This window comes from Pleuronectes platessa, chromosome 22 (genome assembly GCF_947347685.1).
Source record: "Pleuronectes platessa chromosome 22, fPlePla1.1, whole genome shotgun sequence".
Lineage (NCBI taxonomy): Eukaryota > Metazoa > Chordata > Actinopteri > Pleuronectiformes > Pleuronectidae > Pleuronectes > Pleuronectes platessa.
The window spans coordinates 4,886,502-4,904,634 of record NC_070647.1 but is presented as its reverse complement, the minus strand read 5'-3'; the positions used below and the strand labels follow the sequence as shown (position 1 = coordinate 4,904,634).

Genomic DNA, 18,133 nt, shown 5'->3' with positions numbered 1-18,133 from the left:
CGGAGCCGGAACACGTGAACAGCTTCCTCTAAGCCCCTCCTCCTACCGTTGCCCTGCTTGTCGTAACGCCCACATTTCTCCTGTTGGCTTGTCTTACATTACCCTCAGCGAATCGAACGGCTCCAGATTCCAGCAAAGCGCGATTGGCTTGTGCGATTGAAATTCTCGCTCTGTGACTGGCTGGTGTCGCTCGGCTACCTGCGCAGTTCCGGTCATTAGGGATTCGGCGGCATCGCTCCGTGCAGACCACTTCGAAAAGCGCCCAAGTGCGACACGTGAGTAACTAACGTTTAATGTCCGTTTCCTTCATATTTGTCGTTTTCATGGTTTGGCGATGTAACTGATAGTTGTTGGTTATTTACTTAGAACTATTGTTGTTAGTTTTTTCTCGTGTTTTGCGAACTTTTCAACGTGAGGACGTGAACGTTAAATCGTGTCCGTTGTCGACTGTAGCTTTAGCATCTCCGTTAAACATGCTAGTCAGATGGCAGGTTTACACGTGGGGTTTCCAGGGTTGTCTGATGGTTCGTTAAACAATACTTTTGCTTCTTTTACTAATTTTATTCACAGAATGGATTCCGACCATGAGCTCTGCCAACAGGCTAAGCGCTTTCATCTCACCCTCGAGCCCTCACCCGATGCGACGGCGGTGGCCCGAGCCTACCACAGGCGAGGGTCAGCTGTGGCGTATGAGATAAAGAGGCCCGAGACGGTGAGGGAGGAGGCGAAGGCTCGTGTCCTCCTGGCCGGTGGAGACCCTGATAGCTGGCAGCTGGTGCTCAGTGAGAATGAGCTCCAGTTCGGCCAGTACCAGGGTCAGACATTCAAGTGGCTGCTCAGCCACGACGTGGGCCACGCCTGTGGTGTATTGATGTCCCACCAGAAAGAGAGGGAAGCCGGGGACACCTCCCAGTCGCCTCTCGCCCTCAACAAAGATGCCCTCGCCTCCTACGCCCAACTGTTCCCAGATCTCACCCAGGTGATACAGTGGCGTAGGATGCGCGAGGGGTCTTTGTCCGTGAGAGGCCAGGACCAGACGCTGGTGGGGTTCGGAGTGTTCGCCGGTCGGACATTCAGAGACCTGTACGAGTCGACCAGCAGGGACTGTCGTCGGTAAGTATTGCGACTGCCTGTTCAGGGGTCTCATTTTTAACCGCTGAGTACGCACAAAACGGGGCCTGAAGCGGGCATACGCCACTTCTCACAAACGAACGCTTCGGAGACGGGAACGTGTTGACGCAGACGTGAGGTGGTGAACTGAAGCAGATTATTGATCCAATTCATCGTTTACATTAAAACCAACAGCTTAGTTTTGCTCGCGCGACATATCTGCTCCACACGGAAATTTTAATTAAAAATATATAAAACAACTTGCAGCAAATTACGTTTACATTCCATTTTAACTGGAGTTACAGAGCCAGGTCATTAATAGGTTTAAATAATATCTTCAAACACTGTGCGTGTATCATCATATCACTGCAGTGAACGTGACTGTGCCATCAGGCGCACAGGGCCCACTGCAGATAACTTACAAGAAATGAAGAAACTTTCCAAATAATATCCCAGAGTGGAGGTGAGGATCCACTGATGTGAGGGAATCGGTCTGATGCTCTAAATAAATCAATACTGCTGTGACAGTGGGGCGGGGTCCTGCATGATGTGTGTATGTGAATGGAAGGACGAGGAGGAAGTGAGGGTTAGGTGATGTCTGATCAGCTGGTTAGCTTTTTTACAAATATGTTTATTGAACTTTTTATATATTGACATAACAACAATAAAACAACACTCAGTACAACATTGGTCTAGACAGTCTATACATACTTACATTCACCCAATCAGTGCAATGACAACAAGATAAAGACAAAGAGCCTAAGGCTAGCCAAGGACAACATTCGAGAGCACTGAAGCCACTGTAGAGCTGGAAAAGTGAAGATATGGAGTCCAAATGTTCATAAACTGTCCCTCTGAAGAGTGAAGCAGACAGGTCAGGTACTCAAGGGGAAAACATTCCATAATTATCTTGTGCCAGTTCGATTTAGTGGGGGGTTTGTCGCTTATCCAGGACAAAAAGATATTCTTCCTGGCTGCATATGTGAGGATATTATACAGTCTGGCAGCGTTGGCATCCACAATACTATCCTGACTGGTGTAACCCAGGATTAAGGAAAGAGGGTCCATGTGCAACACCACACCAAATATTTTTTCCAAATCTTTCAAAACACCCATCCAATATGCTTGTATTTTAGGACATGACCAGATACAATGACTATAGGTGCCCACTGAGATTTTACATTTTAAACATGCAGGTGAGAGTTGAGAGTTCATTTTATGTCTTTTGTTAGGAGAGATTTGTAAACGGTGCACAATCTTAAATTGCAGCAATCTGGCACGGTTACACACAGATATTTTCTTTGTTTGAGTCCATATCTTAGACCACTTATCCCCATCAATATCTATACCAAGTTCGGCTCCGTTCTTTTTATCGTCTTCACTCTCACACATTGTGTTATCAACAGCAGCGGCAGATTGTCAGTGTATTTTCTTTATTAGTGACATCACTGCTGTCCCATAAAGTCGCTCTTCACCTCCACCTCACTAACAAACAACTCAATGTCAGTGTCAGAAAGTTTCACTTCCTCTTCTCATCGCTTGATGCCGTGACTCGGTAAGGACTCACGGGGGAAACCCATTGGTCAGCATCATCATTTAATATTCATTTCGTGCTTTGCATTGACCATTTATGGTTGAAAGTGGGCGTGTGGAGGGCGGATTTGGAGGCAGATCCACACACAAAGGTTTCAGGTGGACTGTGTTTTATAAAGCGAACATTGCGTTCAGGGGTCATGCCCTCGGTTTATAAGTTGGGATTTTCTTTTGCGTACGCCATTTCCGGCTTTTGTGCGTACGTGCACTTTTAGTATGAATCCTACTCACTGTTTTATGAATGAGACCCCAGGTGAGCACGTGAGAGGACACGTCTGCTAATGCTTTCTTTGGTTGTTATCATGTCTGCAGCTACCTGAAGCGGCTAAAGAGAGTGGAAGTCAAGGGGGGGACCCTGAAGCACACACTGCAGGTGTACGTGCTCGGCCGGGACAACGAGGAGCAAGTAGCCGGACCATCGGCGGCTCCTCCAACTCAGCAGCTAGCTCCACAGCCTCCATCGAGTAAGATCTGTTGTTCTGTTCACGTGCACAGGGTCCCTTCGGTCATGAAAAACCTGGAAAAGTCATGGAATTGTAAAAAGGTTTATTTCCAGGCCTGATAAGTGCTTGAATTTTTTTTTGGGAGAAGTCATGGAAATTTGATATATTCATATTTTCATGTCATTCATTTACGCCGAGTTTTAAATAATTCATTTGATTTTAAAGGAAATACGTTCAAAATATAAGCCGGCATATGCTTTCATACTAATTGAAAAGTTCAGTGGGGAAGCAGGCGGGATAAAGCACTATGCCAGGGAAGTGTAGATTTAACCATGCTTGGCTACAAATGGAAAAGTACATGTCATCGGTTACAACAGACAAAGACATCCAACAAACTAGTGTCTCTCAATCATTTGTGTCATTTAAGGTATACTGTATGCTTTGGAATTCTCATTGTTAGCTTAAGTACTAAATTGTCACTTTCATTTATACACCGAGATTTCACAAAATGTTTGGTCATGGAAAGGTCATGGAAATCCAGTTGGTCAGAATGTGTATGAACCCTGCATGCAGCTCACGAGTAGTGTTTTCAAATGTTAATACAAGCATTAATTGGTCTTCTGCACTGACGCAGGCGCCGCATCTGCTGGTCCTTCTTCAGAAGTGTCGGATGATGTGCTCCTCGCTGCCACGGTGGAGGTCAACACTCAGCGTGAGTGTATTTGTCTTTATCCATCCCTGTTAGTATATCAGCTGTAACAGTGTGACAACTGAGAGTCTGTATTTTCCAGTCTCAGTGGCTCGACCCCCACTGCCTGCTGTCCACCATGCAGACGATGGACCTGGTCTGCCCCACACTCCACCGCCACCCACTGGTGCACAGGTAAAAGGGAATTTTTTGACATGGGTGCAGACTTGGTTGTAGTTGTCCATACTGACTGCTTGATTTGAATCTTGATATGTGATATGATTGTTGAAGCTGCTACCTGAGGGCTGGAGGCAGACGCTGCCGGAGGAACAGCAGGACTGGGTGGGCCAGGCTCTTTTCACCAGGGGCGCGGACAATCAGCCCGTCCTCACCAGTGAGCTGGCCCTCTGGTGGAACCCCCCGGAAGAACAGCCCATCTACACGGAGCCCCCCCCCGCCCATGTCTTCTTCCAGTGCAGGTTCTTCCTGTGGGCGCCCTACCAGATGTGGGCATGCAAGCTCACGTGCCCCAATTGTGGGTGCAAACTTACCGCCGCTGGTCTTTACAAGACTGTCCGGAGGGTCCTCGATCTGGACAGCTGGTACTTCATGGGTACGGAGCTCCTGGAATGCGGCTCATGCAAGAGGAAGTATGCAGCGTGGGCGCAGGACATCTTAGGACAGGTGGACATGGCACACAGGAGTCTTTTTCCAGCTGTTCTCACGTACAAGTAAGGAGATATATGAAAACCTGGTCTTCTCACTCTTTAAATGAAAGGAAAGTTTTACTCACACAGTGTCATGGATTTTTAATTGAGCTGACCGTAGCCACAATATGCCGCCCCCCCCCCCACAGGTGGTCTTGCGACAAGAAGGTGATTAGGAATCTGAAATACGACACTTTGTCTGGCCTCCACCACATTCTGGAGGTTCAGCACACCGAAGAGTGGAAGCGGCAGTCGGTGATCTACATTGGCACGCTCGTCAAGCTTCAAGTACCGGGTGCAGCTCAGCAGCAGGTGTCTCTACCAGCCATGTACCCGCTACCCAGCGTGCCTGGTCTGATTTCCCTTTATGTGAGGAAGAGCCTCAATCAACTGGAGGAGACTAAAGCCAGGGCCACGTCCATCTTCGGAGACATCCTAAAGATGGACTCTACCAAGAAGGCAAGCTTTTGATTATTGTGGATGTTGTGAATTATTATGAATAATAGAAAAACATAAAATGCATGATTACGTGACATACACTTACATAACACTATTAAGAGTTATGACAAGATGTGACATGGCCATGTCTCTTTATTTTCCTGTTCAGATGACAAAGCTTGTGGGAGATGCTGCCTGGTTCACTAACGTGGGCAACGAGCACAGGCAGGTGCTCATGTCAGTTCTCACTGACTCCGAGGGGGCCGGACTGTTGCCTATGGCGACTGGACTTGTGCAGCGCTACAAAGACGCCGGAAAGGCCCCTCCTCGGGTGTTGTACGTGACCCGGGACTGCTGTGCAACCGTTGGACAGTCCAAGGTACTGCGTGTGTGAAAATACATGTGATTATCAGTTTGTGTGTGAGGAGGGAGAGAGTCGAGCAGACAGACACATACACTCCACAGATTACAGCGTAACGTTGTGTCTCAACTTCTTTGCTGCAGAAGAAGCGATGCCTCGTTTATCCAGGAACATATATATTAATTAAACAGATTTTTATGAGGATCAGTTCTAAGTGTGAGGGATAAGAAAATATCAGCGGAGAAGAGTCACTTGTCGACCTGCTGAGTACTGCCCCTTATTGCCGTGCTTCTGCTAAGGGGTGGCCAGTGGGGGGGCTTAGTTGCAGCAAACAAGTGTAAACTGAGAGAATTTCAAATCAGTGGGGAGAGCACTGACCACTGTTATTCACACACTTTTATAGTCAATTGCACAATTGTTGTAACAGTCTATAATACTTTAAAAAAAACTTGAAGTTTATGTTTTTCTGACTGATTGTATTAATTGAGGAAAAAGCAGCCCTGTGCTTTAATATAGGAAATAGTGACTGTGATACATTGAAATGCATAGTTGTCAACTGCTGAATAGTAATCCAATCGTGATGCTAGTGAAGATGCCCACCTCTTAACTCAACCACCCACTTTAATTACTCTAAATGTATTTTTGCTCGTTTTTTAAGGTCGCAGCCATGTTTGGCGAGTGGCAGCAGCTGGTCGTGCGGCTGGATGTGTGGCACTTCATGCAGGGCTTCAAAAAGGGCTTCAACGCCGACAACCAGCAGCTGTGCAGCCTCTTCATGGCACATCTGTCCACTGCCATCTTTGAGTGGGACAGCAGCGACCTGTTCCGCCTGGAGGAGGCCAAGCAATCTGAAGACGAAGGAGACGCTTGCGTCCAGCTGACGTCCAAGGAGCTCGCCTCCCACTGCCGCCGCCGCACAAGGGGTGCGCTGGAGACAGAGCCGCTCATTCAGGAAGTGCTTGACTACTTCTGGGTGGCAACTGACGGTATGGGCATCCCCTTCATTGACCATGCCAAGATGGAAGAGGTGTGGAGCACGCAGCGTCGGCATCTCCGCTGCATCCAGGACCCACCAGGAGTGGAGCTGTATGTGAAGACAGGGGAGGTGAGCATGGGGGGTGTCATGCTCCCTGCCTTCCGCTGTGCCCGCGGCTCCACCTCCCTGGAGTCATTCCACCGCCACATGTGCAGGTTCTTTCCACGTGAGTGCGAAATGTGTACACCTGAAGCACAGCACACGCATGTGTGGGTTTAAATAACTATTGTTCTCCCTCTCTCTGTCCTGTAACAGGCAGGTTTGCCCATGCCCTCAACTTCCAGGTTTACCTGCTGGAGGGCCTGGTGAGGTGGAATGAAAACTGTGCCAGAGCAGCCCTGGAGGATAACCCAAAGACGATGCTGTGTGGCAATAGTACCCTGCTGCAGAACCAAGTCAACCAGCTCAGCCAAAAGCTCTTTGGTCGGACGGTGATTAAGGATTACATACAGCTTAGCGAGTACACAGGTAACCTAAGAGCTCATATTGCATACAGGCACACACAGGCTGTCACAGGCCAATTGTAGAAACCACAATTCTTTTTTTACTCTCTGTTCAGGGGAGCTCATTGGGTTGGAGTACCTGTACTCGCAGAGAGGTGCCGTGCTGCCGCAAGACGTGGGCCGGGATCCCGATGCCTCCAATGGGACAGACAGTCTTGAAGAGGACTGGGAAGATGAGCGGGATGATGAGCAGCTGCTGGATGCCGGATGGTGCAAGGAAGAGCTGCATGGGCTTCCTTGGCCACCTCTCCCTGTCCCTCTCCCTGAGGAGGCCTCTGGTCAGGCTGCTACACATAGAGGGCCCCTGGCGCCAACCTTGTACATCATCGCCACCCAAGCCACTGCAGCCTCCTCCTCATCAATAACTGCCCCTGCCATCACCTTTGCCCCTGCCATCACCTTTGCCCCTGCTATCACCATTGCCCCTACTATCACCATTGCCCCTGCCTCCGCCTCAGCCCCTGCCATCACCTCTGCCTCCAACCCTGCCTCTGCCGTCCCTCGATCTACTGCCTGGTAGAGGAATGTTAGAGAGGGACAGCGACAGCAGGCCTGGGAGAAAGGTTTTTACATTACGACAGTTGTTTGTTAACCATGTTGTTAATCTTGTTTTCTGCCGTCTGCGGCCCAGGCTACCACCCCTCAGCCTGCTCCTCAGTCCCCCAGGCATCTAGGAGAAAGGTCCGAAGAGCCCCATGTAAATTTGTTAATGGAGTGGAGACCACGTATGGTTATAACAATGCTTTCTGTTCATAATTTGTGTATAAATGTTTAGTGTTGAGCTTTGCTTGTTTACAATAAAACCAGGCCATGTGTTCCAAATAGGGATTATTTTCTGTTCCTAAATCTCCACCACTAAGTCCTGAGCAAGGACACAATTATAACGTGACAACACAGAGGACGACATGAATCAATTACATATTGAAAACAAAACGGTGAGTATAAAAATAGCTTTAGATGAAATGTTGACATTAGATGCTAGGTGTATTTCATCTCCTGCTTCACTTCACTTCCCGCTACAAGAGCTTCCTGTCTGAAACAGTGAAAGTTCAATGAAAAGATGCTTTCAGTTACTCACAAGAAATATGAACACAGCAAGTTTAATTGAAAATGACAATTAAACGTATAGGACTGAAATGTTGTAATAATATGAATGTGAGGGATGTCTGTCTCACACGCACACACGCCACCTTAACAGAAACTGTCAAAAACATGACTGTTGCATGGCTCTAATTGCTTCCACTGCTTGGATCTATACTTTGTTCCTGCCAAGACACACAGCATCGTGCAAAGTTTGGGGGGCTATGAGGGAGAGGCCCCATGGTCAGGCCCCGTTTGAAACCCTTTCACTGTCCATCGCCTCGTCCCCATGCAAATGACCATGTAAAGTCCTGCCAATGGTGTTGCTGTAAAAATGCAGGGGGACAGTTCTGATAGGCTGAAGGAAGCCTGGTGTTGACAACTGCAGTCTTCAAAAACGTTCCCAGGTTAGTGCTGAATGTCTCAATGTACTGTGGTGTACTGCCTGTGTGAACCAAAAAATCCTGTGAAGGATGTAGTACAAAAAGTGCCCAAGGAAAACGATAAAGGGAGATGTCAGCACAGCAGCAGCCTAACAGACTGCCTGCACCTTGGCTGCCTCGACAGAAAGAAAGAAAGGTCAGCTGCCAGTTTGGATGACAGCACTTGGGCCGTTTACCTTCACCTCCGGTGCCTCCCCCAGCATTACCCCCGCTCGCTGTACTGGAGAAAGATGAGGGAGGAGAACTCGATGTAAAAGATATAAAAAAAACATATTTTTACGTGACCTATGAGGGCATCAGTGTGAACCTCCGGCTGGCACAAAATAGTAGTGAGAAGGATGAGGAGGAAGATGAGGATGAGGAGCAGGAGGAGGGAGAATCTTCTTAATATTTAAATAAAAAGCCTTTTTGAACTTTGCTCCTCTCAGACTGCTTATTTGTTTCTTTGATTGAACCTTGGTGCCACTGGCTTGGTGCGCTAAACAACATGGCGACTCCTTGACATCACTGCAGCAAAACACATGGTCAGACAAGCTTCTCCAATAGATCCATCTCATGAATGGATCCTGATACTCGACAGGGAGGAAGGAGTGTGTTTACATCCGCCCACTGCAGGCCGAGAGACCGCGTGGCTAATTTGCATAAGAGAGAATCTCGGCGGGAAAAAGGCCTGCGGGGCAGCGAGCCCGGGGGTCGATACCGTTCAGGGAAGTGGAAGAACGTTAACAGCAGGCAGATGTTCGGTTCCTCTTGGGATCAACTTGGGTTATCCTTACAATCTCCGCCTGTGGTTGGTCAAAAGTTGATGTGCGTGTTCTGATTGGACGTCTGCCCGTCCATAGGGGTACAGAAATAAGTGCACCCAGCCTCTGATTGGTCATAATTTCATCTGCACTCTCTGATTTGATGTCTGCCTGGCTCTCACTGGCTCTGCACCCGCCATTGTTATGTGTCATGGATGCTGAGGTCAGGGAAGTTGCTCTTAGTTTACCTCTCAGATGATAAACGCGTTTATTGGTCAAACCAGCATATCCAATAACACTAATGTTTTGGGAAAACTCACCTACAAGTAACTAAACACACTTAGTAACACACAGTAACTGAGCAGGTAGGATTTGTATTTTAATCTGGGCAGTCGTAGCTTAGGACCACTACTGGTTCCTGTCTGCCCCATTAATGACAATAATTCATATTATAATGATATCGCATTTGTAATTGTGAAAATGTGTTCATTTGTTACCGGTGTGTGTCGTTATACTCAGCTAATATAATTCATGATTTATTATATGACTATAAACTTCCGTAATTATATGTATTATATGTAACTGTTTATGAGCGGCTTCAGACACAAGACCGACTTTATTCCCGACCTAATTCTCATAATATTGAGACTTTCCTCTCATAATCTACATTTTTTTCTTCAATATCCCCCAAGTAAACTGTAGTATTAAGTTAAAACACACGTTTTAAATGGAGAAAGGAATTACTTTTCTTTGACGTCTTGATAATGTATTGTTTCAACCTTCTACACATTCTTTAAAGCATCTCAGGATGGGGTGGGACAAAAAATCTGGTTTAATAAGGATTATAATTTAATTCAAATTAATAGGACCTTTTTATGCATATTGTTATCTGACTTTGGTTTATATTCATTATTACAAATACACTTCAGCCGTAATGCTGTGTTTTGTCAATGCATGTCAATGTTCAGAATTTTATTAAAGCGATTATAACCATCTGTTATTACAGTTTATACTGGGACACCTTCTAAAACTATATGTAGAGGGCTTGTTCCACAGTCATTCTGAATTTTTTGTTCCGAGAGAATTTTGATGTTATGTGTATTATCTATCTGTGAAATTAGGTGCAGCTTGAATGGAAAGGGGCTGTATGGCCTTTGCGGAGGTCTGCTCTCTATTGAGAACCACTCTAGTTGAATCTTTCTTAGAGTAGGTTGGTTTATTTCAATGGTCATTTTGGAGGCTGTACATTGTGGAGCTGCTGTTCAACATAATTGGATTTTACTGGAAAAAGTTGTGACATGTATCAGATTTTTTAAATCTAGTAACAGCTGAGTGAGACATGGGGAGAAATTGTTTGACAGTGTTGTATGTTTAGCTTTAGTTTTATAATCCTCAGTCTCATTATTACTGCAGGTCATTCTCATAATGTGAAAATCCACTCTGCATATTTTCTACTGCTGCTGTTTCTCAGCTTGTTTTCTCTTCGCCGATCAAAACAAAATAAAGATTTAGTGTAAGAGAAACAGATAGATGTAAGTGTTGTTCACACATCAGGACAGTAGGTGGCCGTAGTCAGGGCGTCAGTCACTTACGTGGGTAAAGAAAGAAACAGGAAGGGGTTCCGTTCAACGTGGGAAATGTTCTTTGAGGTTGTTTATTTTTTAAATTTAAGATGTGTATCAATCCACACTTTTTTCAGTTTGATTCATCTTTGAGTCACTTGAACTGACAGTTGAGCTCTTTTTAGGAGTTATATTAGATAACAGACGATTTTAGTCCAGCCTTTGATAAGGAAATACAGCATTGCATGATGGGGAATCTAACAACTCCTTACTTGAATTCCTGTTTTTATCTGATTTATTTCCTCCTGTTTTGAGTAACATACGGAAAAATGAAGGCAATGTATCAATTAATCACGATGAAGGGAGCAGCAATGACAAATTAACTAAGGCGTTATTGTCAACGTGTTGTTCATACTCCAGGACAGTAGGTGGCAGCAGTCAGGACGTTGGTCACCCACAAACTAGCAGCAAAAGAAACAGGAAGTGGTTCGATGCGGATGCTGGGATTGCTTTTGGTCGTTGTCTCTGAATTTCAGATTAGTATCAAACCACATTAGTTTCAGTCTGATTCGGTTTTGATTCACTTGAACTGACCGTTGAGCTGCTGTGTGTTTTTTTGGAGTTAAATTAGATAACAGAGACGATTTTGGTTTAGCCTCTCGTATGGAAATGAGGAATTGCATGATGGGAAATCTTTAACATGAAATAATGTGAACAATCTTTCTCAGCTTTTGTATGATACTCTTATTTCTGTATTTGTTTCACTTGTCAGATGTTTGGATACCCAGTGATTCAGTAACTTATTTTTTTCCAGATTGAGGGACTGTGTTTAGAACGTGTTTTCAGACCTCTGAGTGAAGGGGACTGGGAGGAGAACCGGTTTGATTCCTCAGTCACTTCTTCAGTATCGCTTCTCGGCCTTTTGGCTAAGATCAAGTGTAGTATCTGTTCTTATCAGTTTAATATCTGATACGTCCCCTACCCGGGGACCATATATTAAATTGATTTTTGGAACTGGGAGATGGAATAGGGGCTTGCTCCGTCCACTCCACGCATCGACCTGGTATTACAGTACCTCCAGGAACGGTGCACCCCCCTAAACTTTGTCTAAAACTAAGCAACAAGTCATGATGATGCCTACTAATATTATCTAAGTATCTACTTCAACATGTATAAACCGTTTGTTATTTGTCAGTATATTGGATCATTTTACGGTGTGTTAGTTGTATCAGAAGTGCTTTCCAAATATTGTTTAATGATCAATTTATTGAAAGGTCAAAGGGAATAGTAATAGAAGCTTGCTGAGCCACTGCCTTTTTCTATTTGCAACTTTAGCACACACTAAGATCACATGTAGGAATATCGAATAGGCTATTTCATACAAATACTGAGTAGATATACATAATAAACAGCCGTCACTACAGACAGAAAATATATCTGTCAAGAAATGTACTTGAGTAAAGGGCTTACAGGATAGTTGCACAAGGACATTTAGATATTCTGGTAGTATACTGGCAGATAAGGTATACAATAAGAATGTTAGTAGCGAGATGGCAATTGTTACTTATATATAAAAAAGTATATACATATGTATATATCAATGGGTATAATTCACTAATAGCATAATATAGTGCATTACTTTTGTGAAAACGTGTTGGACATTTTCGGTAAAGCCTTAAACGTTTTTGGGAAGGTTTTGTGATGGAAGTTTTGGGGAAGCTGTTGAACTCAGGTAACAGCTGAAAAATGTTCTTTGAGTTTTTTATTTCTCTTCTCTGAATTTCCAGGTTTAAGTCAAACCACATTTGTTTCAGTCTGATTCAGCTTTGAGTCACTTGAACTGACCGTTGAGCTGCTGTGTGTTTTTCGAAGTTAAATTAGATAAAAGAGACGATTTTAGTTCAGCCTTTCATATGTAAATGCAGAATTGCATGATGGGAAATCTACAACAAGAAATAATGTGAACAATCTTTGTCCTCCTTTGTATGAAACATTTATTTCTCTATTTGTTTCACTTGTCAGATGTTTGGATTCCCAGTGATTCAGTGACTTATTTTGTTCCAGTTTGACGGACTGTGTTTAGAATCTGTTTTCAGACCTCTGAGTGAAGGGGACTGGGAGGAGAAGCGGTTTGATTCCTCAGTCACTTCGTCAGTATCGCTTCTCGGCCTTTTGGCTAAGATCAAGTGTAGTATCTGTTCTTATCAGTTTAATATCTGATACGTCCCCTACCCGGGGACCATATATTAAATTGATTTTTGGAACTGGGAGATGGAATAGGGGCTTGCTCCGTCCACTCCACGCATCGACCTGGTATTGCAGTACCTCCAGGAACGGTGCACCCCCCTAACTTTGTCTAAAACTAAGCAACAATATACAGAAATGCCTGAAGATATGTTTTTAAGTTTCTACCTAATGACATGCGTTAGCTGTTAGTTATTTGGCCATTTTACGCTGCGTTATTTGTATCAGAAGTGCTTTACGAATATATTTTTGAATATCAATTTATTGACAGGTCAAAGGGAATATAAATAGAAGCTTGCTGAGCCACTGCCTTTTTCTGTTTGCAACTATAGGACACACTAAGATCAAATGTAATAATATAGAATAGGCTATTTAATACAAATGCAGACTAGATATATGTAATAAACAGCCATCACTACAGACAGAAAATATATCTGTAAAGAAATGTACTTGAGTAAAGTGCTTACATGATAGTGGCACAAGGACATTTAGATATTCTGGAAGTATCATGGCAGATTAGGTATACAATAAGAATGTTAGTAGTAAAATTGCAATTGTTATTTATATATATATGGAAAAAAAATATATGTATATATCAGTGGGTATAATTTTCTAATGGGCTACTATAGTGCATTACTTTTGTGAAAACGTGTTGGACATTTTAGGTAAAGCCTTAATACTTTTTTGGGAATGTTTTGTGGCGGGAGTTTTGGGGAAGCTGTTGAAAGGAGAACTCAGGTAACAGCTGAAAATTTGCTTTGAGTTTTTTATTTCTTTTCTCTGAACTTCCAGATTTAAGTCAAACCACTTTTGCCTCAGTCTGATTCAGTTTTGATTCACTTGAACTGACCGTTGAGCTGTTGTGTTTTTTTCGAAGTTAAATTAGATAAAAGAGACGATTTTAGTTCAGCCCTTCATATGTAAATGCAGATTTGCATGGTGGGAAATCTACAACAACAGATAATGTGAACAATCGTTGTCCTCCTTTGTATGAAACATTTATTTCTCTATTTGTTTGACTTGTCAGATGTTTGGATTCCCAGTGATTCAGTGACTTATTTTGTTCCAGTTTGACGGACTGTGTTTATAACCTGTTTTCAGACCTCTGAGTGAAGGGGACTGGGAGGAGAACCGGTTTGATTCCTCAGTCACTTCTTCAGTATCGCTTCTCGGCCTTTTGGCTAAGATCAAGTGTAGTATCTGTTCTTATCAGTTTAATATCTGATACGTCCCCTACCCGGGGACCATATATTAAATTGATTTTTGGAACTGGGAGATGGAATAGGGGCTTGCTCCGTCCACTCCACGCATCGACCTGGTATTGCTGTACCTCCAGGAACGGTGCACCCCCCTAACTCTGTTTAAAACAAAGCAACAAAAGGAATATAAATAGACTTCAGCTGAGCCACTGCCTTTTCTGTTTGCAGCTATAGGACACACTAAGATCAAATGTAAGAATATAGAATAGGTTATTTAATACAAATGCAGACTAGATATACGTAATAAACAGCCGTCACTACAGACAGAAAATATATCTGTAAAGTGCTTATATGATAGTTACACAAGGACATTTAGATATTCTCGAAGTATCATGGCAGATTAGGTATACAATAAGAATGTTAGTAGTAAAATTGCAATTGTTGTATATATAAATGAAAAAAATATATATATATATTTCGTTGGGTATAATTTCCGAATAGCCCACTATATTGCATTACTTTTCTGAAAAGGTTTTTCACATTTAAGGTAAAGCCTTAATACTTTTTTGGGAATGTTTTGTGGCGGAAGTTCTGGGGAAACTGATGAAAGGAGAACTCAGGTAACAGCTGAAAAATGTGCTTTGAGTTTTTTATTTCTTTTCTCTGAATTTCCAGATGTGGGTCAAACTACATTCGTCTCAGTCTGATTCAGCTTTAAGTCACTTGAACTGACCGTTGAGCTGCTGTGTGTTTTTTCGGATTTAAATTAGATAAAAGAGACGATTTTAGTTCAGCCTTTCACATGTAAATGAGGAATTGCATGGTGGGAAATCTACAACAAGAAATAATGTTAAAAAGTCCTTTTCCTACTTTGTATGAAGCATTTCTTTAAGTATTTGTTTCACTTGTCAGATGTTTGGATTCCCAGTGATTCAGTGACTTATTTTGTTCCAGTTTGACGGACTGTGTTTCGAACGTGTTTTCAGACCTCTGAGTGAAGGGGACTGTGAGGAGAAGCGGTTTGATTCCTCAGTCACTTCGTCAGTATCGCTTCTCGGCCTTTTGGCTAAGATCAAGTGTAGTATCTGTTCTTATCAGTTTAATATCTGATACGTCCCCTACCCGGGGACCATATATTAAATTGATTTTTGGAACTGGGAGATGGAATAGGGGCTTGCTCCGTCCACTCCACGCATCGACCTGGTATTGCAGTACCTCCAGGAACGGTGCACCCCCCTAACTTTGTCTAAAACTAAGCAACAATATACAGAAATGCCTGAAGATATGTTTTTAAGTTTCTACCTAATGACATGCGTTAGCTGTTAGTTATTTGGCCATTTTACGCTGCGTTATTTGTATCAGAAGTGCTTTACGAATATATTTTTGAATATCAATTTATTGACAGGTCAAAGGGAATATAAATAGAAGCTTGCTGAGCCACTGCCTTTTTCTGTTTGCAACTATAGGACACACTAAGATCAAATGTAATAATATAGAATAGGCTATTTAATACAAATGCAGACTAGATATATGTAATAAACAGCCGTCACTACAGACAGAAAATATATCTGTAAAGAAATGTACTTGAGTAAAGTGCTTACATGATAGTGGCACAAGGACATTTAGATATTCTGGAAGTATCATGGCAGATTAGGTATACAATAAGAATGTTAGTAGTAAAATTGCAATTGTTATTTATATATATATGGAAAAAAAATATATGTATATATCAATAGGCATATTTTCCCAATAGCATACTATAGTGCATTACTTTTGTGAAAACGTGTTGGACATTTTAGGTAAAGCCTTAATACTTTTTTGGGAATGTTTTGTGACTGGAGTTTTGGGGAAACTGTTGAAAGGAGAACTCAGGTAACAGCTGAAAAATGTGCTTTGAGTTTTTTATTTCTTTTCTCAGAATTTCCAGATTTGTATCAAACCACATTTGTTTCAGTCTGATTCAGCTTTAAGTCACTTGAACTGACCGTTGAGCTGCTGTGTGTTTTTTTCAGAGTTAAATTAGATAAAAGAGACGATTTTAGTTCAGCCTTTCATATGTAAATGCAGAATTGCATGGTGGGAAATCTACAACAAGAAATAATGTTAAAAAGTCCTTTTCCTACTTTGTATGAAACATTTCTTTATGTATTTGATTCACTTGTCAGATGTTTGGATTCCCAGTGATTCAGTGACTTATTTTGTTCCAGTTTGACGGACTGAGTTTAGAACGTGTTTTCAGACCTCTGAGTGAAGGGGTCTGGGAGGAGAGCAGGTTTAATTCCTCAGTCACTTATTTAGTATCGCTTCTCGGCCTTTTGGCTAAGATCAAGTGTAGTATCTGTTCTTATCAGTTTAATATCTGATACGTCCCCTACCCGGGGACCATATATTAAATTGATTTTTGGAACTGGGAGATGGAATAGGGGCTTGCTCCGTCCACTCCACGCATCGACCTGGTATTGCAGTACCTCCAGAAACGGTGCACCCCCCCTAACTTTGTCTAAAACTAAGCAGCAATATACAGAAATGCCTGAAGATATGTTTTTAAGTTTCTACCTAATGACATGCGTTAGCTGTTAGTTATTTGGCCATTTTACGCTGCGTTATTTATATCAGAAGTGCTTTACAAATATATTTTTTGAATATCAATTCATTGACAGGTCAAAGGGAATATAAATAGAAGCTTGCTGAGCCACTGCCTTTTTCTGTTTGCAACTATAGGACACACTAAGATCAAATGTAATAATATAGAATAGGTTATTTAATACAAATACAGACTAGATATATGTAATAAACAGCCGTCACTACAGACAGAAAATATATCTGTAAAGAAATGTACTTGAGTAAAGTGCTTACATGATAGTGGCACAAGGACATTTAGATATTCTGGTAGTATCATGGCAGATTAGGTATACAATAAGAATGTTAGTAGTAAAATTGCAATTGTTATTTATATATATGGAAAAAATATATATGTATATATCAGTGGGTATATTTTCTAATGGGCTACTATAGTGCATTACTTTTGTGAAAACGTGTTGGACATTTTAGGTAAAGCCTTAATACTTTTTTGGGAATGTTTTGTGACGGAAGTTTTGGGGAAGCTGTTGAAAGGAGAACTCAGGTAACAGGTGAAAATTTGCTTTGAGTTTTTTATTTCTCTTCTCTGAATTTCCAGATTTAAGTCAAACCACATTTGTCTCAGTCTGATTCAGTTTTGATTCACTTGAACTGACCGTTGAGCTGTTGTGTTTTTTTCGAAGTTAAATTAGATAAAAGAGACGATTTTAGTTCAGCCCTTCATATGTAAATGCAGATTTGCATGGTGGGAAATCTACAACAACAGATAATGTGAACAATCGTTGTCCTCCTTTGTATGAAACATTTATTTCTCTATTTGTTTGACTTGTCAGATGTTTGGATTCCCAGTGATTCAGTGACTTATTTTGTTCCAGTTTGACGGACTGTGTTTATAACCTGTTTTCAGACCTCTGAGTGAAGGGGACTGGGAGGAGAACCGGTTTGATTCCTCAGTCACTTCTTCAGTATCGCTTCTCGGCCTTTTGGCTAAGATCAAGTGTAGTATCTGTTCTTATCAGTTTAATATCTGATACGTCCCCTACCCGGGGACCATATATTAAATTGATTTTTGGAACTGGGAGATGGAATAGGGGCTTGCTCCGTCCACTCCACGCATCGACCTGGTATTGCAGTACCTCCAGGAACGGTGCACCCCCCTAACTTTGTCTAAAACTAAGCAACAATATACAGAAATGCCTGAAGATATGTTTTTAAGTTTCTACCTAATGACATGCGTTAGCTGTTAGTTATTTGGCCATTTTACGCTGCGTTATTTGTATCAGAAGTGCTTTACGAATATATTTTTGAATATCAATTTATTGACAGGTCAAAGGGAATATAAATAGAAGCTTGCTGAGCCACTGCCTTTTTCTGTTTGCAACTATAGGACACACTAAGATCAA

The 18,133-nt window shown here is 42.5% G+C and overlaps 6 non-coding genes across 6 annotated transcripts; all 6 read left to right on the top strand.

Moving 5' to 3' along the window:
* Positions 1–11,613: 11,613 nt before the first annotated feature.
* On the top strand, positions 11,614–11,804 carry LOC128429242 (U2 spliceosomal RNA). The gene has a single exon (XR_008333887.1). It is a non-coding gene; the product is annotated as a U2 spliceosomal RNA (small nuclear RNA).
* A 1,059-nt stretch (positions 11,805–12,863) lies between these two features.
* Positions 12,864–13,054, top strand: LOC128429240 (U2 spliceosomal RNA). Its single transcript, XR_008333886.1, has one exon. It is a non-coding gene; the product is annotated as a U2 spliceosomal RNA (small nuclear RNA).
* A 1,058-nt stretch (positions 13,055–14,112) lies between these two features.
* LOC128429243 (U2 spliceosomal RNA) lies at positions 14,113–14,303 on the top strand. Its single transcript, XR_008333888.1, has one exon. It is a non-coding gene; the product is annotated as a U2 spliceosomal RNA (small nuclear RNA).
* An 893-nt stretch (positions 14,304–15,196) lies between these two features.
* Positions 15,197–15,387, top strand: LOC128429239 (U2 spliceosomal RNA). Its single transcript, XR_008333885.1, has one exon. It is a non-coding gene; the product is annotated as a U2 spliceosomal RNA (small nuclear RNA).
* Positions 15,388–16,449: 1,062 nt separating this feature from the next.
* Positions 16,450–16,640, top strand: LOC128429244 (U2 spliceosomal RNA). The gene has a single exon (XR_008333889.1). It is a non-coding gene; the product is annotated as a U2 spliceosomal RNA (small nuclear RNA).
* Positions 16,641–17,697: 1,057 nt separating this feature from the next.
* On the top strand, positions 17,698–17,888 carry LOC128429238 (U2 spliceosomal RNA). Its single transcript, XR_008333884.1, has one exon. It is a non-coding gene; the product is annotated as a U2 spliceosomal RNA (small nuclear RNA).
* The last annotated feature ends 245 nt before the right edge of the window (positions 17,889–18,133 follow it).